Source organism: Nerophis ophidion, linkage group LG10 (assembly GCF_033978795.1).
Source record: "Nerophis ophidion isolate RoL-2023_Sa linkage group LG10, RoL_Noph_v1.0, whole genome shotgun sequence".
NCBI lineage: Eukaryota > Metazoa > Chordata > Actinopteri > Syngnathiformes > Syngnathidae > Nerophis > Nerophis ophidion.
Genome location: NC_084620.1, coordinates 27238640 through 27265101, shown reverse-complemented (window position 1 = coordinate 27265101; position 26462 = coordinate 27238640). Strand labels below are relative to the sequence as shown.

Sequence of the window (26462 nt, the reverse complement as noted above, 5' to 3'; positions counted from 1 at the left end):
AAATCCAGCAAAGTGGTGAAAACATTCTGAAGGACGGGATTGGTCCGAATCAAACTATCCATCCATCCATTTCCTACCGCTTATTCCCTTTGGGGTCGTGGGGGGCGCTGGTGCCTATCTCAGCTACAATCGGGCGGAAGCCAGGGTACACCCTGGACAAGTTACAACCTCATCGCAGGGCCAACAGAGATAGACAGACAACATTATCCAATTAACTAAATTTAAGTTTAAGTTAAAGTACCCGTGATTGTTACACACACACACACTAGTTGTGGCGAAATTATTCTCTGCATTTGACCCATCACCCTTGCTCGCCCCATGTGAAGAGAGGGGAGCAATGAGCAGCAGTGGTGGCCACGCCTGGGAATAATTTTTGGTGATTTTACGCCCAATTCCAACCCTTGATGCTGAGTGCCAAGCAGGGAGGTAATGGGTCCCATTTTTATAGTCTTTGGTATGACTTGGCCGGGGTTTGAACTCACAACCTCGACATCCTTTTAGGGACAATGTTGGATAGTAATCATACTGCGGAACCTGATTATTTTTCTATTAGTTACTGTTCTTTAAACGCCTTAAACTGATGTCGACACAAAATTCAAGAACCCAAAAATTATTTTTATGTAAAATGTGAGTATCATGTCATAGTATTATTTTTTTTCCGGAATGATTACTGTTATGATATACTGCATGATGCAACATGTATATTTTTTAGTTAAAGAAAATAACTTAGGTACCCCAGCATTAAAACCTGTTCCTGTTCAGTGCAAAGTGGGCTTCAAAATAAGGGCAAGACGGCAATAACCTGGATTTCAATGCCATTGTTTAAAAACAGCCACCAAAATTAAAGATTTGTTCATGTACGGAAGTGTTTTTGATTCAAGGAAATCACCGCAGCTCCGTTGGATAAGAATATAAAACATGAAAGCAGATCATCAAAACACAAACGAAGCGAAACTGTTTCAACAGCTACCTGTAAAACATTGATCTGCCCATTCTTCTTATGTCCGGCCACAGTTACAAGTAAAAATGCAGGCAACAGCTTGTTATGGTTTCAATTATGTCAACAACCGTTTATGTCGACGTCAGTCAGCCAAATGGACATAAACTGTTTGTCAGTCTGTAGGTAATTTTGTAAGGAATATTGTACATTCTCAAGTGCCATACTTACACACACACAAGAACAAATATAAGTAGATGTTTCCAGCAGTTTGTGGAATTAAAAATGAACTGCACAAGTAGTCAAGCCAAGTGTTAATTATGTTGTCTTATGCCCAGGTAGCCCAGTTAACTGCATTTTTATGCTGATTTGCAAGACCCATGTCACATGACTTCAAACTTGACACCTCATTGGCTGGTTCTGAGACAGGATCGATCGCTTCAGTCTTAATTTACCGGAAGTGAGTCTTGCTTTTTAAAACAGCAAATTTTTCGACACTGAATTTCTCTATACTGATTTTTTTTTATACTGAATTTGTATACACTGAATATTGTTTTACTGAATTGTTATACACTTAAACTGATTTTTTTAACAACTGATTTTAAAAGGGTGATTCCCTTGTCCTACTGGGAGACTTCAACGCTCATGTCGGCAACGACAGTGAAATCTGGAGAGGCGTGATTGGGAAGAATGGCCGCCCGGATCTAAACCCGAGTGGTGTTTTGTTATTGGACTTTTGTGCTCGTCACGGATTGTCCATAACAAACACCATGTTCAAACATAAGTGTGTCCATATGTGCACTTGGCACCAGGACACCCTAGGCCGCAGTTCCATGATCGACTTTGTAGTTGTGTCATCGGATTTGCGGCCTCATTTTTGGACACTCGGATGAAGAGAAGAGCGGAGCTTTCTACCGATCACCACCTGGTGGTTAGTTGGCTGCGATGGTGGGGGAGGATGCCAGACAGACCTGGCAGGCCCAAGCGCATTGTGAGGGTCTGCTGGGAACGTCTGACAGAGTCTCCTGTCAGAGAGAGTTTCAATTCCCACCTCCGGAAGAACTTTGAACATGTCACGAGGGAGGTGCTGGACATTGAGTCCGAGTGGACCATGTTCCGAACCTCTATTGTTGAGGTGGCTGATTGGAGCTGTGGCCGCAAGGTTGTTTGTGCCTGTCGTGGCGGTAATCCCAGAACCCGTTGGTGGACACCAGCAGTGAGGGATGCCGTCAGGCTGAAGAAGGAGTCCTTTTGGGTTCTTTTGGCTCATAGGACTCAGGAGGCAGTGGACAGGTACCGACGGGCCAAGCGGTGTGCAGCTTTAGCGGTCGCGGAGGCAAAAATTCGGAAATGGGAAGAGTTCGGGGAAGCCATGGAAAACGACATCCAGACGGCTTCGAAGCGATTCTGGAACACCATACGCCGCCTCAGGAAGGGGAAGCAGTGCACTATCAATACCGTGTATGGTGCGGATGGTGTTCCGCTGACTTCGACTGCGGATGTTGTGGATCGGTGGAGGGAATACTTCGAAGACCTCCTCAATCCCACCAACATGTCTTCCTTTGAGGAATCGGTGCCTGGGAATCTATGGTGGGCTCTCCTATTTCTGGAGCTGAGGTTGCTGAGGTAGTTAAAAAGCTCCTCGGTGGCAAGGCCCCGGGGGTAGATGAGATCCGCCCGGAGTTCCTTAAGGCTCTGGATGCTGTGGGGCTGTCTTGGTTGACAAGACTGCAGCATCGCGTGGACATCGGGGGCGGTACCTCCGGATTGGCAGACCGGGGTGGTAGTCCCTCTCTTTAAGAAGGGGGACCGGAGGGTGTGTTCCAACTATCGTGGGATCACACTCCTCAGCCTTCCCGGTAAGGTTTATTCAGGTGTACTGGAAAGGAGGCTACGCCGGATAGTCGAACCTCGGATTCAGGAGGAACAGTGTGGTTTTCGTCCTGGTTGTGGAACTGTGGACCAGCTCTATACTCTTGGCAGGGTTCTTGAGGGTGCATGGGAGTTTGCCCAACCAGTCTACATGTGCTTTGTGGACTTGGAGAAGGCATTCGACCATGTCCCTCGGGAAGTCCTCTGGGGAGTGCTCAGAGAGTATGGGGTACTGGACTGTCTTATTGTGGCGGTCCGCTCCCTGTATGATCAGTGTCAGAGCTTGGTCCGCATTGCTGGCAGTAAGTTGGACACGTTTCCAGTGAGGGTTGGACTCCGCCAAGGCTGTCCTTTGTCACCGATTCTGTTCATAACTTTTATGGACAGAATTTCTAGGCGCAGTCAAGGCGTTGAGGGGTTCCGGTTTGGTGGCCGCGGGATTAGGTCTCTGCTTTTTGCAGATGATGTGGTCCTGATGGCTTCATCTGGCCGGGATCTTCAGCTCTCACTGGATCGGTTCGCAGCCGAGTGTGAAGCGACCGGAATGAGAATCAGCACCTCCAAGTCCGAGTCCATGGTTCTCGCTCCGAAAAGGGTGGAGTGCCATCTCCGGGTTGGGGAGGAGACCTTGCCCCAAGTGGAGGAGTTCAAGTACCTCGGAGTCTTGTTCACGAGTGGGGGAAGAATGGATCGTGAGATCGACAGGCGGATCGGTGCGGCGTCTTCAGTAATGCGGACGTTGTATCGATCCGTTGTGGTGAAGAAGGAGCTGAGCCGGAAGGCAAAGCTCTCAATTTACCGGTCGATCTACGTTCCCATCCTCACCTATGGTCATGAGCTTTGGGTCATGACCAAAAGGATAAGATCACGAGTACAAGCGGCCGAAATGAGTTTCCTCCGCCGTGTGGTGGGGCTCTCCCTTAGAGATAGGGTGAGAAGCTCTGCCATCCGGGAGGAACTCAAAGTAAAGCCGCTGCTCCTCCACATCGAGAGGAGCCAGATGAGGTGGTTCGGGCATCTGGTCAGGATGCCACCCGAACGCCTCCCTAGGGAGGTGTTTAGGGCACGTCCAAACGGTAGGAGGCCACTGGGGAAGACTCAGGACACGTTGGGAAGACTATGTCTCCCGGCTGGCCTGGGAACGCCTCGGGATCCCCCGGGAAGAGCTGGACGAAGTGGCTCGGGAGAGGGAAGTCTGGGCTTCCCTGCTTAGGCTGCTGCCCCCGCGACCCGACCTCGGATAAGCGGAAGATGATGGATGGATGGATGGATGGATGGATTTTAAAACACTGAATTTCTAAACACACACGTTTGTTTTCAATGAAACTGTCAGCATAATTTGATGTAAAAAAAAAAAATTCAGTTCACAAAAATCAAACGCAAAAATTTCAGCTACATAAATTTAGCTTTCCTAATGAAGACACAAATTAACCTGCATACTTGATTAAAAGAGAATAAAAGATCAACCTTGTGTGCTTATTGGAGGCTATTTATATGATATTTGGCTGTCCAGCTTTGCACCAGTAAAAATGATGCAGGATTGCTTGTAATGGAAATTTTATATGCAAGCCAATATCATCCTAGGGCAGCATGGTGGTAGAGGGGTTAGTGTATCTGCCTCACAATACGAAGGTCCTGAGTAATCCTGGGTTTAATCCCGAGCTTGGGATCTTTCTGTGTGGAGTTTGCATGTCCTCCCCGTGACTGCATGGGTTCCCTCTGGGTACTCCAGCTTCCTCCCACTTCCAAAGACATGCACCTGGGGATAGGTTGATTGGCAACACTAAATTGGCCCTAGTGTGTGAATGTGAGTGTGAATGTTGTCTGTCTATCTGTGTTGGCCCTGCGATGAGGTGGCGACTTGTCCAGGGCGTACCCCTCCCTTCGCCCGATTGTAGCTGAGATAGGCACCAGCACCGAGAGGGAATAAGCGGTAAAAAAAAAATGGATGGATGGATGCATCATCCAATTCATGATTTTAATCTTTTTTTTTTTGCTGATGAAAAAAAATGGGTCCATTTTGATAGTTCCTGTGGTAGAATATAAGTTAATATGGCCATGTTTTTATTTTGAAACTTTTGTTTTGATGCTGTGAAATTGTATGTCGACAAGAGTGAGGTTCCCCATTTGTGTTGACATCACTTACTTTTTAGTCATAAGAACAATGCAATGGGACTTTTTGTGCTGACTGACGCGTTGTCGACATAAGCGGGCCTGACTTGATCGAGTTGCACTCTACTGGCCCTTGAGGAGCCTTGATAACATGCTTGATGACACGCCTGCTGTATGTTTTTAATAACAGAATGTACAGTGTTCATGTGGTTTGCTGCAAAACACCAACGTAATGCATAAAGTTAGTACCATGGGGGGTAAAGTTTGAGCCGCTCTGGATTGTGCTCTCCATATTTCCATGTTATTAACGGCTAAGAGCTTTGAGTATCTCCCTGCTCCAGCGCTGCCTTTCACTACTTCCACCGCCTTCTCCTCTCTAATGCGTCCTGTTCTGCCTTTGAATCAGTCAAACAGCTTTTTTTTTCTTTTTTTTTGTAGGGTACGCAAGAGCGCCACTCGCTCAGCAACTTGGCGTCAGCCCTTGAAAGATTAAGAAAATCCTCCATCTATCTCTCTCTCCAAAAAAAAAAAGAAAAATAAATGCAGCCATTAAAAACAGGGCCGATGCTAAGCAATGCTGAAATAATGCTGTGCAGTGACAGAGCCTCTGCAGCATGCATGTCCCCACTAAGCCGCACAGCAATTTCCAGAGAGCAGCACATTAAACTGTGTTAGCAGAGGAGTATGTCAGCCGGCTTGGCAAGGGAAGGAAAACTTCCCGAGGCGCTATATTGAGTAATTTTCTTTCCCAGTTTGCTATCAGAATTGATGTTGCAGAGACTGCTGATTTTTATCCTCTTTGATTGTAGTCATTAACCCTCATTCAGAGTTTTCTAATACAGCTTTTGTCGACAGGCGACATGCTTTAGAACTGCAAGGTGATTAAATATGCTATCAGGTTGCTGGGAATACTCATCACATATGCAGTGTTTACAGTCTTGCTGCTCCATCTGGAGTAGAAACAAAAATGTGTTGTTTTTTTTTTTTTCCAAATAGAACAAGAAGATCCCATCAAATATTTGACAAACAGAGCAAGTTTGTCGCTACAGCAGTGGTGTAGAATGCTGCAGCATGTTTGGCTTAAAATGCAATGTAGTGTTACACTTAAAATAAGAATACTGAGTATGTTCTATGTACATACCGAATTTTTCGGATTATAAATCGCTCAGGAGTATAAATTGCACCGGCCGAAAATGCATAAAAATGAAGGAAAAAAACATATATACGTCGTAGGGGTGTGGGAAAAAATCGATTTGAATTTGAATCGCGATTCTTACGTTGTGCAATTCAGAATCGATTCTCATTTTTAAAAAATCGATTTTTTAATTTTTTTGTTTTTGTTTTTTTAACAATCCAGCAAAACAATACACAGCAATACCATAACAATGCAATCCAATTCCAAAACCAAACCTGACCCAGCAACACTCAGAACTGCAATAAACAGACCAATTGAGAGGAGACACAAACACGACACAGAACAAACCAAGAGTAGTGAAACAAAAATGAATATTATCAACAACAGTATCAATATTAGTTAGAATTTCAACATAGCAGTGATTAAAAATCCCTCATTGACATTATCATTACACGTTTATAAAAAAAAAAAACAATAGTGTCACAGTGGCTTACACTTGCATCGGATCTCATACATAAATGGTAAATGGGTTGTACTTGTATAGCGCTTTTCTACCTTCAAGGTACTCAAAGCGCTTCGACACTACTTCCACATTTACCCATTCACACAGACATTCACACACACATTCACACACACATTCACACACTGATGGAGGGAGCTGCCATGCAAGGCGCTAACGAGCACCCATCAGGAGCCAGGGTGAAGTGTCTTGCTCAGGACACAACGGACGTGACGAGGTTGGTACTAGGTGGGATTTGAACCAGGGACCCTCGGGTTGTGCACGGCCACTCTCCCACTGCGCCACGCCGTCCCTTGACAACACACTGTCCAATATTTTCACAAAGATAAAATAAGTCATATTTTTGGTTTGTTTAATAGTTAAAACAAATTTATTTTTTTGCAATCAGTTGACAAAACATTATCCTTTACAATTATAAAAGCTTTTTACAAAAATCTACTACTCTGCTTGCATTTCAGCAGACTGGGGTAGATCCTGCTGAAATCCTATGTATTGAATGAACAGAGAATCCTTTTGAATCGGGAAAAAATCGTTTTTGAATCAAGAATCTTGTTGAATTGAAAAAAAAAAAATTGATTTTGAATCGAATCGTGACCCAAGAATCGATATTGAATCGAATCGTGGGACACCCAAAGATTCACAGCCCTAATACGTCGCACTGGAGTATAAGTCGCATTTTTAGGGGAAATCTATTTCATAAAATCCAACACCAAGAATAAACATTTGAAAGGCAGTTCAAAATAAATAAAGAATAGTGAACAACAGGCTGAATAAGTGTACATTATATGACGCATAAATAACCAACGTGCCTGGTATGTTAACGTAGCATATTATGGTAAGAGTCATTCAAATAACTATAATATATAGAATCTGTCACTCCTAATCGATAAATTTGATGAAATCTTCTTCCTCGATGTCGCTTGTAAACAACTCTGCCAACTGCAAAGGTATGCTCCGCTTCCTTCTGTCATTTTCTGCTGCATATTTCACTACGTCCAGCTTGTAATCTGCAGTACACGATATCCTTTTCGGTGCCATTTTTGTTCAGCCCTTCTCAGTTTTTATAAGTTACCGCCAACGATGAAATGATCCATTTTATGGCAGTAAAGTAGCCTATAGCAGTTAGCATTCCATGACCCACAATGCACTTCTGCCATGACCCTCCCCCGCTGAATTCTTATTGGCTGACGTGTATGTGACGATTGCTGACATTTTCTTCGTCTCTTTCGCGAATGAGATATCATTTGATATTTTACGGTAATGTTTTAATAATTTCACACATAAGTCGCTCTGGAGTATATGTCGCACCTAACTATGAAAAAAACAGCGACTTATAGTCCGAAAAATACGGTAGTTCTAATTTTCAGTTTTGGTGTAATTATGTCTCCACCTAAAATGTATGTGGGTCATTTATTTTCAAACTGTACTATACAGGAACACAACATATTAGAAATATAAAATCAACTTGCTAAAATTGAATATCCATCCATCCATTTTCCTCCGCTTATCCGAGGTCAGGTCACAGGGGCAGCAGCCTAAGCAGGGAAGTCTTCCCTCTCCCCAGCCACATGGTCCAGCTCCTCCCGGGGGATCCTGAGGCGTTCCCAGGCCAGCCGAGAGACATACTGTTCCCAACGTGTCCTGGGTCTTCCCCGAGGCCTCCTACCAGTCGGACGTGCCCTAAACACCTCCTTGGGGAGGTGTTTGGGTGGCATCCTGACCAGATGCCCAAACCACCTCATCTGATGTGGAGGCCGCTTGTACCTGTGATCTTGTCCTTTCGGTTATAACCCAGAGCTCATAGACCACAGGTGAGGATCGGAACGTGGATCGACCAGTAAATTGAGAGCTTCGCCTTGTGGTTAAGCTCCTTCTTCACCACAACGGATCGATACAGGGTCCGCATAACTTAAGACGCCGCACCGATCCGCCTGTTGATCTCACAATCCACTCTTCCCTCACTCGTGAACAAGACTCCGAGGTACTTGAACTCCACATGGGGCGAGATCTCTTACCCAACCCGGAGATGGCACTCCACCCTTTTCCGGGCGAGAACCATGGACTCGGACTTGTAGGTGCTGATTCTTATCCCATTCGCTTCACACTCCTTTGCTAAAATATTATCTCATTCTTCTTACATGCCATATTGGATAGATGACATTTACAGAAATTAGCGGTCGCTTGTATGAGATTCTGACAGTATGTGACGTCAGAATAACCCTATTATCTTATAGGGTGGTGAATGTGCATGGCACAACTTGTCCACACATGTTTTGGAGATGTTAATTTTGTATTATTGAGTTAGTATTATTTTATTTCCTTAAATGTAACTTTAATTTCAGCATTAAAGTCAAACAAAACATTGTGCCATGTTTGCTAGCTGGTGTTAGTTGTATTAGTGTGCTGAATTGTCTTCAGGAACAAGTTAGTACATTTGTCATTTGTGTTTGTGTCACTAATGCTGAAGGGGGAGTTCATCCACTTCAAGACAGCTTTACTTTGACTTTAGTATCAAGCGATGCTTGGTGCTCCTGTACATGTGCTAGCAAGTCACCCCCTTATGTTTGTTACAACATGTTTACTTGACCCACTTCCTGGGAAACTTATCAAGGAGCTTTTTGTATTATTAGGTCCATCAGTGCTAAATATTATAAACTTATCACTTTCCTCGGGCACTGTTCCCGTTGCATTCAAAAAAGCGGTTATTCATCCTCTCCTTAAAAGACCTAACCTCGATCCTGACCTCATGGTAAACTACCGACCGGTGTCTCACCTTCCATTTATTTCGAAAATCCTCGAAAAAATTGTTGCAGAGCAGCTAAATGAGCACTTAGCGTTTAACAATCTATGTGAAACCTTTCAATCCGGTTTCAGGGCAAATCACTCGACTGAGACAGCCCTCGCAAAATTGACTAATGATCTATTGCTAACGATGGACTCTGATGCGTCATCTATGTTGCTGCTCCTCGATCTTAGCGCTGCTTTCGATACCGTCGATCATAATATTTTATTAGAGCGTATCAAAATACGAATTGGTATGTCAGACTCAGCCCTGTCTTGGTTTAACTCTTATCTTACTGATAGGATGCAGTGTGTCTCCCATAACAATGTGACCTCGGACTATGTTAAGGTAACGTGTGGAGTTCCCCAGGGTTCGGTCCTTGGCCCTGTACTCTTCAGCATCTGCATGCTGCCGCTGGGTGACGTCATACGCAAATACGGTATTAGCTTTCACTGTTATGCTGATGACACCCAACTCCACATGCCCCTAAAGCTGACCAACACGCCGGACTGTAGTCCGCTAACTTTTTGCAACTTAATGCCAAAAAAACGGAAATGCTGATTATCGGTCCTGCTAGACACCGACCTCTATTTAATAATACAACTTTAACATTTGACAACCAAATAATAAAACAAGGTGACTCTGTAAAAAATCTGGGTATTATCTTCGACCCAACTCTCTCCTTTGAGTCACACATTAAAAGCGTTACTAAAACGGCCTTCTTTCATCTCCGTAATATCGCTAAAATTCGCTCCATTTTGTCCACTAAAGACGCCGAGATCATTATCCATGCGTTTGTTACGTCTCGTCTCGATTACTGTAACGTATTATTTTCGGGTCCCCCCATGTCTAGCATTAAAAGATTACAGTTGGTACAAAATGCGGCTGCTAGACTTTTGACAAGAACAAGAAAGTTTGATCATATTACGCCTGTACTGGCTCACCTGCACTGGCTTCCTGTGCACTTAAGATGTGACTTTAAGGTTTTACTACTTACGTATAAAATACTACACGGTCTAGCTCCAGCCTATCTTGCCGATTGTATTGTACCGTATGTCCCGGCAAGAAATCTGCGTTCAAAAGACTCCGGCTTATTAGTGATTCCTAGAGCTCAAAAAAAGTCTGCGGGCTATAGAGCGTTTTCCGTTCGGGCTCCAGTACTCTGGAATGCCCTCCCGGTAACAGTTCGAGATGCTACCTCAGTAGAAGCATTTAAGTCTCACCTTAAAACTCATCTGTATACTCTAGCCTTTAAATAGACCTCCTTTTTAGACCACTTGATCTGCCGCTTCTTTTCTTTCTCCTATGTCCCCCCCTCCCTTGTGAAGGGGGTCCGGTCCGATGACCATGGCTGTCCAGAGTCGAGACCCAGGATGGACCGCTCGTCGGACCCAGGATGGACCGCTCGCCTGTATCGGTTGGGGACATCTCTACGCTGCTGATCCACTTGAGATGGTTTCCTGTGGACGGGACTCTCACTGCTGTCTTGGAGCCACTATGGATTGAACTTTCACAGTATCATGTTAGACCCGCTCGACATCCATTGCTTTCGGTCCCCTAGAGGGGGGGGGGGGGTTGCCCACATCTGAGGTCCTCTCCAAGGTTTCTCATAGTCAGCATTGTCACTGGCGTCCCACTGGATGTGAATTCTCCCTGCCTACTGGGTGTGAGTTTTCCTTGCCCTTTTGTGGGTTCTTCCGAGGATGTTGTAGTCGTAATGATTTGTGCAGTCCTTTGAGACATTTGTGATTTGGGGCTATATAAATAAACATTCATTGATTGATTGACTCGTGGGTAGAGTGGACAAGTTTTACTTAAGTGAGATACTCAAGTATCAGTAAAGTCATTAAATATTCAACCAAATAATTACTTGACTAGGAGTAAGTATTTAGTTAAAAAGAAATACTGTTCTACTGCTGCTGGTGCCTAACTTTTTTTTTAATAGTACTTGTGCATGTGAGAGACAGATACTACAGCCTGTTCCACAAAAGATGCCCCTTTTACAATCACTTATGACGTTATAATAGAGCTAATGGGACGGCGTGGCGCAGTGGGAGAGTGGCCGTGCGCAACCCGAGGGTCCCTGGTTCAAATCCCACCTAGTACCAACCTCGTCATGTCCGTTGTGTCCTGAGCAAGACACTTCACCCTTGCTCCTGATGGGTGCTGGTTGGCACCTTGCATGGCAGCTCCCTCCATCAGTGTGTGAATGTGTGTGTGAATGGGTAAATGTACAACCCATTTATCATTTATCTAATGTTAGTACACGTGCAGCTAAAAGATATAAGAACATTTACAACACACTGCAACATATTTTCTCTAGTTGGAAATGGAATTCTTGTCTTAAATGCTTTACTTTAAAAGTAATTAATTACAGTTGGTAGTTACTTTTTAATATATGTTACTAGAAATAGTAATTAATTGCATTTTTTTTAACTTTTATATAACTGGCGTATGCAGTTAAGAGATTTTAAGAGATGTTTCATAAGAGGTGAGGGTGTGCCTTTTAAAAGGCGGTACCTGTTGCAAGGGCGTCCCCATTGGCTTGTCGGCGCAGCGCATGTGGAAAGTTTTCTCTGATGGTTAGTAAAGCGATTAAATGTCCATCAATGTCTCTCTTTGTCTACAAACGGGGTATTGTACGATTGGTATGGTTGATGATTGTCGCTTTATTGAGTGAACATTATTCCCCGTAGTAGTAGTAGTAGTAGTAGTAGTAGTAGTAGTAGTAATAGTAATAGTAGTACCGTGCGTGTTTGTGTGCGTGTGATAGCTGCCACTTGCACTAGTAAAGAGTTAATGCCAAAGTGAACTTGCTGGGATACTAAATCTGTTTTGTCCGCATAAAAACTAGAGTTTCACTAACGTCTCACGTATCAATAACAGTGTTATTGTTGAGATCCGCTGCTCGGATCTCTACATATTATTGTTTTCTGCTCTATTTTTGTATCACTCTCCGTCGTTCCACCTGCTTAGTTCCTGTTTAGTCTGTTTCCATGGTTTCTTATTGGTTTCAGCTGCTACTCTCGGTTCCTGCACACCTGTCTCCGCTGTCGTATTTTACACTTCATAATGCGCCACACATTTTCGATGGGAGACATATCTGGACTGCAGGCGGGCCAAGAAAGTACCCGCACTATTTTACTACGATGCCACGCTGTTTTAACACGTGGCTTGGCATTGTTCTACTGAAATAAGCAAGGGCATCCATGATAACGTTGCTTGGAGGACAACAAATGTTGCTCCAAAACCTGTATGGACCATTGAGCATTAATGTTGCCTTCACAGATGTGTAAGTTACCCATGCCTTGGGCACTAACACACCCCCATACCATCACAGATGCTGGCTTTTGAAATTTGCGCCTATAACAATCCGGATGTTTTTTTTCCTCTTTGTTCCGGAGGACACCACGTCCACAGTTTCCAAACATAATTTGAAATGTGGACTCGTCAGACCACGGAACACTTTACCACTTTGCATCAGTCCATCTTAGATAAGCGTGGGCCCCGCGAAACGTGCGGCGTTCCTGGGTGTTATTGATAAATGGCTTCCGCTTTGCATAGAAGAATTTTAACTTGCACTTACAGATGTAGCGACCAACTGTAGTTATTGCCGGTGGTTTTATGAAATGTTCCTGAGCCCATGTGGTGATTTTCTTTACACACTGATGTCGGTTTTTGATGCAGCCTGAGGGATCAAAGGTCCGTAATATCATCGCTTACGTGCAGTGATTTCTCCAGATTCTCTGAACCTTTTGATGATTTTACGGACCGTAGATGGTAAAATCCCTAAATTCCTTGTAATAGCTCATTGAGAAATGTTGTTCTAAAACTGTTCGACAATTTGCTTACAAATTGGTGACCCTTGCCCCATCCTTGTTTGTGAACTACTTAGCATTTCATGGAAGCTGCCAATCATGGCACCCACCTGTTCCCAATTAGCCTGCACTGCTGTGGGATGTTCCAAATAAGTGTTTGATGAGCATTCCTCAACTTTATCAGTATTTATTGCCACCTTTCCCAACCTCTTTGTCACATGTTGCTGGCATCAAATTCTAAAGTTAATGATTATTTGCAACAACAAAAAAAGTTTGTCAGTTTTAACTTCAAATATGTTGTCTTTGTGGCATATTCAATTGTATATAGGTTGAAAATGATTTGCAAATCATTTTATTCCGTTTATATTTACATCTAACACAATGTCCCAACTCATATGGAAACGGGGTTTGTAAAAGGATCATGGCTACAGCTGGTCTGAAAAAGGTCATGCTTCATTAAAAGAAAAATGCAACAACCTGCATAATTTAATAGTTAGTTCCATAAGTAACGCACAGTATTTGATGACATTTTGAGAAAATGTCCCGAATAGGGACAAGTGCTTTTATAGTTTGTTTATTATTCATATATGAGCTTGTCAAAATACTTATTATTGACATTAGTGCTGTCACCATACAGTGTAGACCAGTGATTCTCAAACTGTGGTACGTATACCACTAGTGGTATGTGTACTTCATCGAGTGGTACACCAAAGAATCACCTAATTGAAGTGTAATGTTATATTTTTTTAATGATTGTATTCCGACAGCACGGGCAGCACGGTGACAGAGGGTTTAATGCGTCTGCCTCATAATACAAAAGTCCAGTATTCCTGGGTTTAATCCCTGGCTCGGGATCTTTCTGTGTGGGGTTTGCATGTCGTCCCCGTGAATGCGTGGGTTCCCTCCGGGTACTCTGGCTTCCTCCCACCTCCAAAGACATGCACCTGGGGATAGGTTGATTGGCAACACTGAATCGGCCCAAGTATGTGAATGTGAGTGTCTATCTGTGTTGGCCCTGCGATGAGGTGGCGACTTGTCCAGGGTTTACCCTGCCTTCCGCCCGATTGTAGCTGAGATAGACACCAGCGCCCCCCGCGAGCCCAAAGGGAATAAGCGGTAGAAAATGGATGGATGGATGGATGTATTCCGACACGTGACTTCAAGTAAAAAAGTAAAAAACAGTGGTGGTCAAACAAGCCAATATGACTGTTGTACAGCAAGCAGCGCGTGAACTAGCTGTCTACACAAGGGGCCTGGATCTTACTGCAAAAAAGCAGATATGGGCAAAAAATCCAGCTATGCAATGAAATAGATCCCTGTGGAAGTCGCTCCCTTCCAGGTTCTTTGGGCCACCAGTCACTGACATCACCGCTCCTTTTGAAGGTTTAACAATATTTATTTTTCAAGGGCTCATGCAAAAGTCCTTCTGTGCTTTTCAGCAATTGTCTTTCCTTCAGAGTTATCTGTCTTGCTCTCCTCGTGCTTCGCCAACCGCCAACAGAGCGACAGGTGATCAGACAAACACTCTCAGCTGTGTCATCTACGCACCTGTTGCTGATCTCAAAGCCGCTTCTGCCACACCCCGCTTCGCTGTAGGTCCGCGGGCCACGCCCACCACAATCCCTTTTTTTTTTTTTTTTCAAAGATTTGTCGAGTGATGGGATTATTTGTTGGCGCAGCTCCCAAACATCACACTATCATGTGTTCCAGACATCATTCTACAGGACAAAACAGGGGAAAACTAGAAAAAGCATAAAGGTTTACAACTTCTTTGTGTGTGGCTGGGTCAAGTACATTGATATCAAGACTCTCCTGAATATACAGTATATGCATCGTTTGTGCTCAGCTAATGTTGCATTTCATGATTTTGCGTCTACCACCATGTTTAGTGCTGTTGCACGCGTCACTTACAAGTATGGGTGTTTTTCCCCATCTTCATCAAAACATAACTATAGATGTCAACATTGTGTATATGATGAAAGTTTCATTTATGATTGCTGCATTTGGTAGCTTAACTCTTTTAGATATTGCTTACATTTGATTTCTTTTATTTAGACACGCCGAGTTGGTTCTTTACGGAAAACTCGTAGCAAACATGATTTTAAGACATACAAATAGTATTTTATGATTCGTTGCCCAGATCATAGTTTGTTTACGTTTTATTTCACTTGTTGGCTTAGTTCGGTTTCAACACCCCTGTTTTGTGTCCCCTTGGTTGCCATGGCTACTCATTGTTTTCACCTGCCTCTGATTAGCGTTCAGGATGCTCACCTGTTTCCGGGCACTAGTCAGAGAGCTATTTAGTCCTGCCTTTCGCCACACCGGGTCTGGTGCTTTTGTTTGCTTCTATGCAACAGTTTACGTCGATTACCCTTTGGATCTCGAGGCTAAGCCTTTCATTATGTGTTTCCTTGTTAGCTATTCCGTTAGCTCCCTCTGCTATAGGCATTACCTGTGAAATCGGCACGCTCTCCTTGTGTTTGTTTGTTCCTGCCTGATTCATGAACATAAAGTCATTTTGTTACTTGCACACTGCATCCGGAGTTCTGTCTGCATCTTGGGAGAAAAAGCCATGCGAGCTCGACGTAACATAATATCAAAATATTACTTAAATGAAAAATAATACCTGCTAAAAGTATATCAACATACCATTAACGAGGTGACCTCTGCAAACTTGTGCATTCTTCGGTTCTGCTCCCTTGGACTGGAGTGCGTGGCATGTTTTTTTTTGTCGTCTTTCATAAAATGTTGCTCTCTTACGCTATTCTTGATAACCCCTCGAGAAACTCTGAAGAAACGGTTATCTTTTTTGCAAATCAAACAGTACAGTACAGTCGTAAACAACACAAGCATAGGGCATAGTTCTTCGGGAAAGGCTAAATGGCGCCCAGTATCCATTGAGAACAGACGCCGGCTTGACCACCACGCGTATTCAATGAGCCGTACTTGACGTCATTTTTAGTCCAAGCAATAGCCAAACACAGTGTTACTGTTCAAACTGTGTGTAATGTCAAAGTGGCCAAAAAGATACTTGTTAAATAAAACATTTGCTTTTGCTTTAAATGAAAACATAGGCCGGCTGTGTTTTAATGTTGGTCATTGTGGTGCTACTTAGAGAGCCAAGTGTTTTCTGATGTGGTACTTGGTGGAAAAAAGTTTGATGACGGTCAGTATAGACAACCAGTCATGCCTTTTAGGTTAATCAAGGTTCATACCCGTTTTTGTTTCAGTGTGTTTTCTTGGTATGTAAAACAAAATGCTCAAAATAACCACAACACAGCAACGTTTTTCCCTAAATTGCTATAGTTATTTTGTTTGAGGAAACCTTTTGTGTTGCCCGGATCATAGTTGATTTAGGTTTGGGTTCACGTGTGGTTTAAGTTTTGTTTCAGCACCCCAGTTTTTTGTTCCTCGGTTGTCATGGGTGCTGATTAGTGTTCGGGAGGCTCACCTGTTCCTGGGCACTGATCAGAGAGTTATTTAGTCCTGCCTTTTCGCCTCACTCAAGCTGGTTCTTTTCTTTGCTTTCATGCAACGAGTTACGATGTCTACCCTTTGTTTTCCTGAGCTAAACTTTGTCCTGTTCTTATGCTCAGATTTTCCTGTTGGCTTTCCCGTTAGCTTTCCGTGCTATAGGCACACTTATTTTGTTTATTTTGTATTTGGTATGTTTTCAAGAAGAATAAATCATTCTTCTTACATGCAAGCTGTTTCCGGTCGTTCCGCCGCTTCCTGGAAAGACAACCTCTGCCATCAACATGCCTTGGCGCCGTTACACTTTTAGCGCTGATGCCCAGTAGCGTTGGGTAGCATATTTTTACATGTACCACATTTTCACAGAACCCTAGATGCCAGCCACTAAACAATGTTTGCAGCGAACGTAACTTACAGCAACTGGAGCAGAAATTTAGTTTGAGCTGGCTGACCTTAGAGAGGGCGAAGTCTCTGTCATATATTCTTTGATTGCCGCCTGTTCAGTCTGTGACTGAAACCATCTTTGTGTCACACAGACTCTGTAATACAACACAACACAAGCTCTGACAGAGTTAGCCCTCTTAATTTCATCACTTTGATTTATTACATTTGGCATTTGTGGTTGTTATTGATTTAGCGACTAATCAATTTCACGTGTTAAAGTGAGACTAGTGAGACAATAATCAGTAAATTGGCTAATCTCCATTTAAGGGACATATTCAGTAAATTAATGTTTTCTTTCAAATAATTAGAATCGTAAGGATTCATCATCCTGCCCATGGATACTGTAACTATGTCATTAAAAACTGAAAAGACAACCAGTGTCCCCAACATGGTGTTATAGGTCGGGTGAGCCCAGTCCAGTTGCATTGTTGTCATGGTAACAGTGTATTAAGACAGAACACTTCCAGTATATGGACTCCTGTGAGTCATAATTGCTGTAGAAAGCAGGGAGCATTTATTTATGGAACGTACATACACTATATGTAATGGATCATATAATTGTATTTTTATGGTGCTGGTGCACTTTCATACATGCATGCAGCACTGGCTAAAACTTACTTTATTATTTTTATTACATGTTTGAACATTAAAACAGTGTGTCGGTTCCAGTGTTGCTGTTCTTTTTCTATCCATGTCGGATTGAAATGAATCATCTCGCCCTATCCCAGACCTCCGGTTGACCCTGGGGATCCAGGTTGTCATAATCATAATGGGAAAAAAGATGCCTGTATAAAAATCCCTTTGAACTTGTATTTTGGCATGTGTTAAGGGCATTTTGGACCTTAAAGGCCTACTGAAGCCCACTACTACCCACCACGCAGTCTGATAGTTTATATATCAATGATGAAATATTAACATTGCAACACATGCCAATACGGCCTTTTTAGTTTACTAAATTACAATTTTAAATTTCCCGGGAGTTTCGTCCTGGAAACATTGTGTAATGATGACATGTACGCAAGACGTCACGGGTTTTTAGGAAGTATGAGCGCTGCACACACACAGCTAAATGTCGTCTGCTTAAACGGCATAATTACACAGTATTTTGGACATCTGTGTTGCTATATATTTTGCAATTTGTTTAATTAATATTGGAGGAGTCAAAGTAGAAAGATGGAGTTGGGAAGCTTTAGCCTTTAGCCACAAAAACACACGATGATTCCTTGTTTAAAATTCCTGGAGGTGAAACTTTACTATGGATCAGAGCGCGGTCAAGCGAGCATGAATCAAGACGGAATGTCAACCAGCAGGTTTTGGTGAGAAAATTGTGGTTAAAAAGTCCCCTTCTTACCGGAGAAAAGCTGAGCTTGTGTCTTCCATAGCTGCCGTCGTCTCCCCTGAGACATTGGCGTCAAGACACCCGTGGAGACACACCTCCGACTATCAGGTAATATTAAACTCACTAAAACACTAGCAACACAATAGAAAGATAAGGGATTTCCCAGAATTATCCTATTAAATGTGTCTAAAAACATCGGAATCCGCCCCAATCGCGTTTTTTTTTTTTTACTTTTTTTTTTTCTCTAGTCCGCCGCTATCAATATCCTCAAACACGAATCCTTCATCCTTGCTCAAATTAATGGGGAAATTGTCGTTTTCTCGGTCAGAATAGCACTTTTTGTCAGAAGCTCCCATTAAAAACAATGAATACATGAGGAGCCCCCACATTTGCAACGTCATTGTCTGCTACTTCCGGTAGAGGCAGGGCTTTTCTCTTAGCACCGAAAGTTGCGAACGTTATCGTGGATGTTCTCTACTAAATCCTTTCAGCAAAAATATGGCAATATCGTGAAATTATCAAGTATGACACATGGAATGGACCTGCTATCCCCGTTTAAATAAGAAAATCTAATTTCAGTAGGCCTTTAAGAGGGTGTTCATGCTGCCTCAGACTCAAAGTCGTGTTTAAAGAGAGTATGGCCAACTTGGTTTAAGACCATCTCCTCAATGATTGTCCAAAAGGCACTCACATGACTAGAGGGCGCCATGACTACTACGACTACTAACTGATCCAATCTGTTTGCGGTGTTTCCTCGTTAGTTTTTCAACCTATCAAAATGCCCTGCTGTGCACCATGAAGCTGCTCCAGCTGAAATAATTGTGAAAAGTGTTGGCATCGCTTCCCCAACAACCTGGAAAAGAAAGGGAAGTAAAGATTTGCCATCAACACTGGAAAGCCATTGATCGCAGCGTCTTGTGCGAGGTAAACACAACACGTTTGTGTTTTGTTCAAGAGAGAACACACAGACGCTAATACAAATAACAGAATAAATTAATACAGTACATCAAAGAGATGATTTGACCAAAACAAACAATCTTTGAATCTTAGTAAAATGAAAATAATGCAAAAAGGTAGCAGTGGAAGACAAAGTCAAACAAATACAAATAGATGAGTAAAAGAAACCACATTTTGGGTGTAATAATTTATGAGAAAATTAACTACAAATCTCAGAAAAAATATATATAACATAAAGTTGCAAGAAATATGTAAATAATGAATGAAGCAAAATATGTTGTGGACCTGGGCAGCACGGTGGAACATGGGGCTACTGCGTGTTCCTCACAATACAAATGTCCTGAGTTCAATCCCGGGCTCGGGATCATTTTGTGTGGAGTTTGCATGTTCTCCCCGTGACTGCGTGGGTTTTCTTACATGATTTGCGTCGTCAGGTGAGTGTTAGAGTGCTTGGTGGTCACGAAACACTGCAGGAATGTAGCAGCAGAGTACGTCAATCATGGCCGCAAAATTCTACATTGACAAAATAAAAATATGCTTGATTGAAAGTTTATGAGCTGGAGTATGTTGAGAACTATTTTCAGATGTGTTATTTTGGTTTGTTTCGTCAAAACGACAGCAATTGCATGCATCCGGACACAGCCACACACGTCCTTGGTAGCAGTCATGGCGGTGCCTCTCGTTTAGTTGAGCAAACTCCCTTTAAACATGACTCTGTTCTGACTGACATGCCACCAAATCCTCCATATGGTCACTCTGTATCCCTGAGGAGAACTATCAAAGCCACGAGCGCTTTGTGAGGTCTGCCTCGGCAAAGGACGTCAACAATACTTGACTGCAGCATCGAATCATCCTCTTCTCTCGTGTAATTTGATTTCCCTACTCTATTGTTTTGTCCCCTGAGGCAGTTGACATGGGTAATGAAATTAAGCCCCCCTCCGCTCCCCTCAACGCGCTGTGGCTGCAGGCGGCATCAGTGACAAGGCTACATGCTTACAACAGCAAAACCTTGCGGAATTGTTTTGCCCTCCAACACCTCTCCTCGCGAAGGTTCAGTCTCTCTGATCCGTGGACTCGTACATCACGTGTATGGAACCTTGAGCTTTCCCAGCAGGCACAAGACATTGATACAATGTTGATTGTACGTAGATGTCTTTTAAAACTGACTTCGAAACAACGTTGCAAAATAGTTGTATTTGTAGATTGACAAAATGTTGATGTCCATCGTCGGATCGACTTTGTTGGTTGGGAAATGACTGAATTTCAAAGGTGAGATCAATGTCACAACCTGATATTGAAGGAACGTTGTCAAACATCATGTTGTTTCAACGTTGTATTTGTGTTGTAGACTACTGGTTGTGAAATTACCAAAATTCAATGGTCAAATCAACGTCAGAACCCAACATTGATGAAATGTCGTCAAAAAGTATGTTGTTTCTACGCTACGTTAGACTTGCTCAATGTTAGGACATACTTGCCAACCTTGAAACCTCTGAATTCGGGTGGATGGGGGGTAGAGGGTTGGTGGTAGTGGGAGTGTATATTGTAGCGTCCTGGAAGAGTTAGGGCTGCAAGAGGTTCTGGGTATTTGTTCTGTTGTGTTTATGTTGTGTTACGGTGCGGCCGTTCTCCCGAAATGTGTTCGTCATTCTTGTTTGGTGTGATTTCACAGTGTGTCGCACATTTGTAACAGTGTTAAAGTTGTTTATACGCCCACCCTCAGTGTGACCTGTATGGCTGTTAATCAAGTATGCTTTGCATTCACTTATGTGTGTCTGTAGAAGCCGCATACAAACATGCTGTTTACTTCGAGAAAAAGCGGATTCGACAACAGGTTGTGGCGGACGCTAAAGGCAGTGCCTTTAAGGCACGCCTTCAATATTGTTGTCCGGGTGAAAATCGGGAGAAATTCGGGAGATTTGTTACCCCGGGAGATTTTCGGGAGGGGTACTGAAATTCGGGAGTCTCCTGGAAAAATCATTAGGGTTGGCAAGTTTGTGTTAGGACCTAATTGAATAAGTTCTCAATGTTGTTTTAATGTCTTGTGCCTGCAAGGTTGGCATCTTGTTGGCATTGTTGGAACTTTGGGACTTTCTGGTATGGAGCCAGGACACTATCATATCAAATTCCATAGGAAAAATAAAATCGACGTGTGTATTATAATATGTTTTCCAATGTGAGTCCTAATATTTCCCTGTTATTGGCATCTGTTTTTGATAACAGTACTCTTATTTTCTTCAATACATAATTTATGTTCCCAAACTTCATCTTCATGGTTGGCAAATTATTTTGTGTGTTTTTTGTTAGCAGTAGTTTTTTCTACATCTGTAAGCGCAAGTTAAAACTCTACTATGCAAAGCCAAAGCCATTTATCAACAACACCCAGAAACGCCGCCGGCTTCGCTGGGCCCAAGCTCATCAAAGATGGACTGATTCAAAGTGGAAAGGTGTTCTGTGATCTGACGAGTCCACATTTCGAATTGTTTTTGGAAACTATGGACGTCATGTCCTCCGGACCAAAGAGGAAAAGTACCATACAGACTGTTCTAGGCACAAAGTTCAAAAACCAGCATCTGTGATGGTATGGGGGTGCATTAGTGCTAAAGGCATGGGTAACTTACATATCTGTGAAGGCACCATTAATGCTGAAAAAAACATACAGGTTTTGGAGCAACATATGTTGCCATCCAAGCAACGTTTTTCCATCCATCCATCCATCCATCCATCTATCCTGAATCATCCTGTCTCCCATTGACAACGTGTGGCGTATTATGAAATATAAAATACCACAACGGAGACCCCGGACTGTTGAACAACTTTAAGCTGTACATCAAGCAAGAATGGGAAATAATTCCACCTGAAAAACTTCAAAAAGTGGTCCCCTCAGTTCTCAAACATTTACTGAGTGTTGTTAAAAAGAAAGGCCATATAACACAGTGGTAAAAATGCCTCTGTGCCAACTTGTTTGCGATGTGTTGCTGCCATTAAAATCTAAGTTAATGACTATTTGCAAAGAAAAATGTTGTTTCTCAGTTCGAACATTAAATATTTTGTCTTTGCAGTTTATTCAATTGAATATAAGTTATATGTATACGGCCTTTTTAGTTTACTAAATTGCAATTTTAAATTAATTTTTAAATGAATGTCGTGTAATGATGACGTGTACGCGTGACGTCACGGGCTGTTATGAATATGAGTGCTGCGTACACACACAGCTAAAAGTCGTCTGCTGTAACGACATAATTACACACTATTTTGAAGATCTGTGTTGCTGAATCTTTTGTAATTTGTTCAATCAATATTGGAAAAGTCAAAGTAGAAAGACGGAGTTGGGAAGCTTTAGCCTTTAGCCACACAAACACACGGTGATTCCTTGTTTAAAATTCACGGAGGTGAAACTTTAGTATGATCACAGCGGACATGGATCCCGACCGAATGTCAACCAGCAGGTTTCGGTGAGAAAATTATGGTTAAAAAGTCGCTTCTTACCGGATATCAGATGAGCTTGTGCCGTCCATACAGCTGCCGTCGACTTCCCCGAGACACTGCGCGTCAACACCCGGCCGTGGACGTACACTTCCGACTATCAGGTACTGTTAGAACTCACTAAGACACTAGCAACACAATAGAAAGATAAGGGATTTCCCAGAATTATCCTAGTAAATGTCTCTAAAAACATATGAATCCGTCTCAATGCAACGCGATTGTAATCGCGTTTTTTTTTACTTGTTTTTTTTTTGTTTTTTTCTAGTCCGTCATTATCAATATCCTCAAACACGAATCTTTCATCCTCGCTCAAATTAAAGATGAAATTGTCGTTTTCTCGGTCTGAATTGCTGTTTTTGTTGGAGGCTCCCATTAAAATCAATGTGAATATATGAGGAGCCATCAACATGTGACGTTATCGTCTGCGACTTCCGGTAGAGGCAGGGCTTTTCTCTAGTTGCGAACTTTATCGTGGATGTTCTCTACTAAATCCTTTCAGCAAAAATATGGCAATATTGCGAAATGATCAAGTATGACACATAGAATGGACCTGCTATCCCCGTTTAAATAAGAAAATCTAATTTCAGTAGGCCTCTCAGCTCTACATATCAGGATGTTTTTGTAAATTGTTTTAGCTGAATTGAATTGTATTAAGGTAAACGTATACCTACTATACATGTACAGTATACGACAATCTGCCAAGTCTGGAGGGGCTTATGAAACAGAACAAATAGATGAAAAAAGTTCCCTGATCCATTTTCTGTCGGTCCAGGTAGTAGTCTCAGTAGGGACACCCAGACTTCTCGGCTTCATCCACTTTGTTTAGTTGATAACCACATGTGCTACTTTTAGGTTTGTGTAACTGACCTATAAACCAACTAACTTACAAAAAAAAAAAAAAGTGAGACCCAATTTGAGAAGTGGTGTTTTAACGAATGAGTCAGCTGCATACGATTGCAAAGGTCACTGCCTTGGTCATTTTAGCACGTTCATGCAGTCTGGCCAACAAGAGTAACTCTAAAGCGGCACAACAAACATGATTTCTGTTACCATTTTATTTTGTGCTCCTCCGTTCTTGACATCTTGTTTTGTCAACCATCATGCAATTGCAGCACATCTTTTTGCATAGCTACTGGTCTGTAATTAAAGTTGAACAATGGAACCTATTAAGCAGAAGAAGAAAAAACAGATAAATGACAGCCGCCTGTCTCATTCTGATTACGTTCATGCCCGGCATCAATTTTCCTTCCAATTTTTCATATGTGCAAGCAAACGCCAAAACTCCTTGAGCATTCAGTGGCGCACATGTGAGCGACGGCAGACGTGCACACTGTTATGCGTTTATCTTTTTATTCGATTTTGTGCGAGGCCTAGATTTGCTGTGCGCAGGGGACGCGTGAGCAATGTGCAATTGCACAGGCGTGTACCTTAGAGGGAACGTTGCCCGGCATGCCAACACACTGACAAACATTCAGGAAGACATGACAATGTTTTACCCTGTGAATACACTACAGTGCTTCTTCTGAACACCAGCCTCCTTGGCTGCAACCCTGCATGTGAAGTTGTACGTGATTTATGCAGAGGAAAAGCCTCATGCAGTTTATGTCGACAACCCATCTGAGTTAACCAATTCATCAATTCCTAGTCCACCCTGTCCTTCTTATGACAAAAACAAATTATTAATGTTAAGAGTTATTTCTAAGAAAATTTCAAAAAGTCAATTCATTCAACATTTTCCAGCAGGAGGATGCTTTGACAAGATGTATTTTTGTGCAATTGCATGTTTTGAAAGTTCCGTATGCCGGTAATTGTTGCTTACTGTGTTAACCCAAATTTGAAACCTGTTCAATAACAAAGAGGCACATTATTTGGTTAAGGCGAGGAGTCTCCAACAGTTAGCTTAAAGTGTCGAAGAATGGTTGGGGCTTGATCTACTGAGATCCAAATAATGCATGCTAAATAGCGTGTGCATACTATAAAATTGTGTGTACTGTGTGGGGGTGTTGCTGGTGATCTACTGTGACTGTGTGTGCAATTAAAAACGAGTGCAAAAGTGGTGCAGATTGCCATACCTAAATTATGTTTTTGTGTGTATACTGGCTGCCACCATGGAGACACTCATTTCCCTCAAACCTGTCATGTTTTATCATGTTGTTGAACATCCATACATTTTCTACTGCTTATTCCCTCTGAGGTCACGGGGGACGCTTGCGCCTATCTCAGATACAATCGGGCGGAAGGTGGCGTATACCCTGGACAAGTCGCCACCTCATCGCAGATGTTGTTTAACATGCGGAACACAAATATAATTTGTATCACCTTTTCCGGGCTGTATAGAAGCGCAAGCTAGACAACAAAACCAACTTTTAGCATGCTGAAAGTGCTCTATAGGTGGCCAAAAGCATTGGCATATGGGAGATACAGTATATCTCCTAAATGGAAAAAAAAAAAGATTAAAAAAAATAAATAGTAACAAAAACAGTCACTAAAACAAATCAATGTTTTTTTTAAATCAGCCCCTGAAGTCATTCAGCAGCAATAAAATTGTAAAATGATGACGAAATGTTTAATGTTCTGTCTCCCTGTAATGTTTGTCTGATCTTGAATGGGATTGTGCTGAAAATTGTAATTTTCCTGAAGGAACTCTCCTGACGGAATAAATAAAGTACTATCTAATCTATCTAATCTAATCTAATCTAATATTTTAATTTCTTATGGTGCAAATATGTTGGCACACATACAGACGAAAACCATTTGTGCCTAACTGTGCCAGTTTTTCTGGATTTGCTGAATACAGACAACAAACAGGGGCCACTAAACAGTTTTAATCTCGATAAATCACATTGCAAGTGCTAAATGATTATGTTTGCATCTCATCCTCCCAGTATTGTGGGTGTTCTCATAATCAGCATATTTCCTGCATATATTAATGACACCATAAATTGTTAAATCTTAATTTCAAATATCAAATTTTCTCATTTCAGAGACAAAGTCCTTTGCGCACGAGCTTAGTAGATCAGCTTTGCATGTTTACTATTAAGTTTGCACGTGTTTAGGGTGTTCGTATTTTTTTGTATAACCGTTAAAATCAGACTTTATGCTTGACTAAAAATAAAAATGTATGACTCCTGTTTTAGAATGGGAGATAGCACTGATAGGTAATTTATTTACTTTTAACGGGTCCGCCCGTTATTTGCAGGTTTTTCTCCGTCTTCCAAGGGTAAAAGCCAAAGTCAAAATCAGTAGCCGTGCGTCGGTAAGGTGGCGATGTTGGGGGCGCAGGGTTCGGTGCTAGCGGGGTGTAAAACATATTCAGGAATAGTCATGGATGCAAAGGATTCTGGGTATTTGTTGTGTTGGGTTTTTGTTGTTACTGTGAGGATGTTCTCCCAAAATGTGTTTGTCATGCTTGTTTGGTGTGGCTTCACAGCGTGGCGCATATTAGTAAGAGTGTTAAAATTGTTTATATTGCAACCATCAGTAAACTCGGTGTCACCCAGTATGCCTTTCAATCTTGTACATGTGTCTGCGGAAGCTACACACAACATGTTGCTGGACTGGCAAACAGTTTGTACATGTTGTTGAA

General features: G+C 42.4%; 1 protein-coding gene across 1 annotated transcript in view; it reads left to right on the top strand.

Moving 5' to 3' along the window:
* The window catches only part of tmem178bb (transmembrane protein 178Bb), a 212251-nt gene that overhangs the window by 161034 nt on the left and 24755 nt on the right, over positions 1–26462 (top strand). The gene's annotated exons all lie outside the window — the stretch shown is intronic.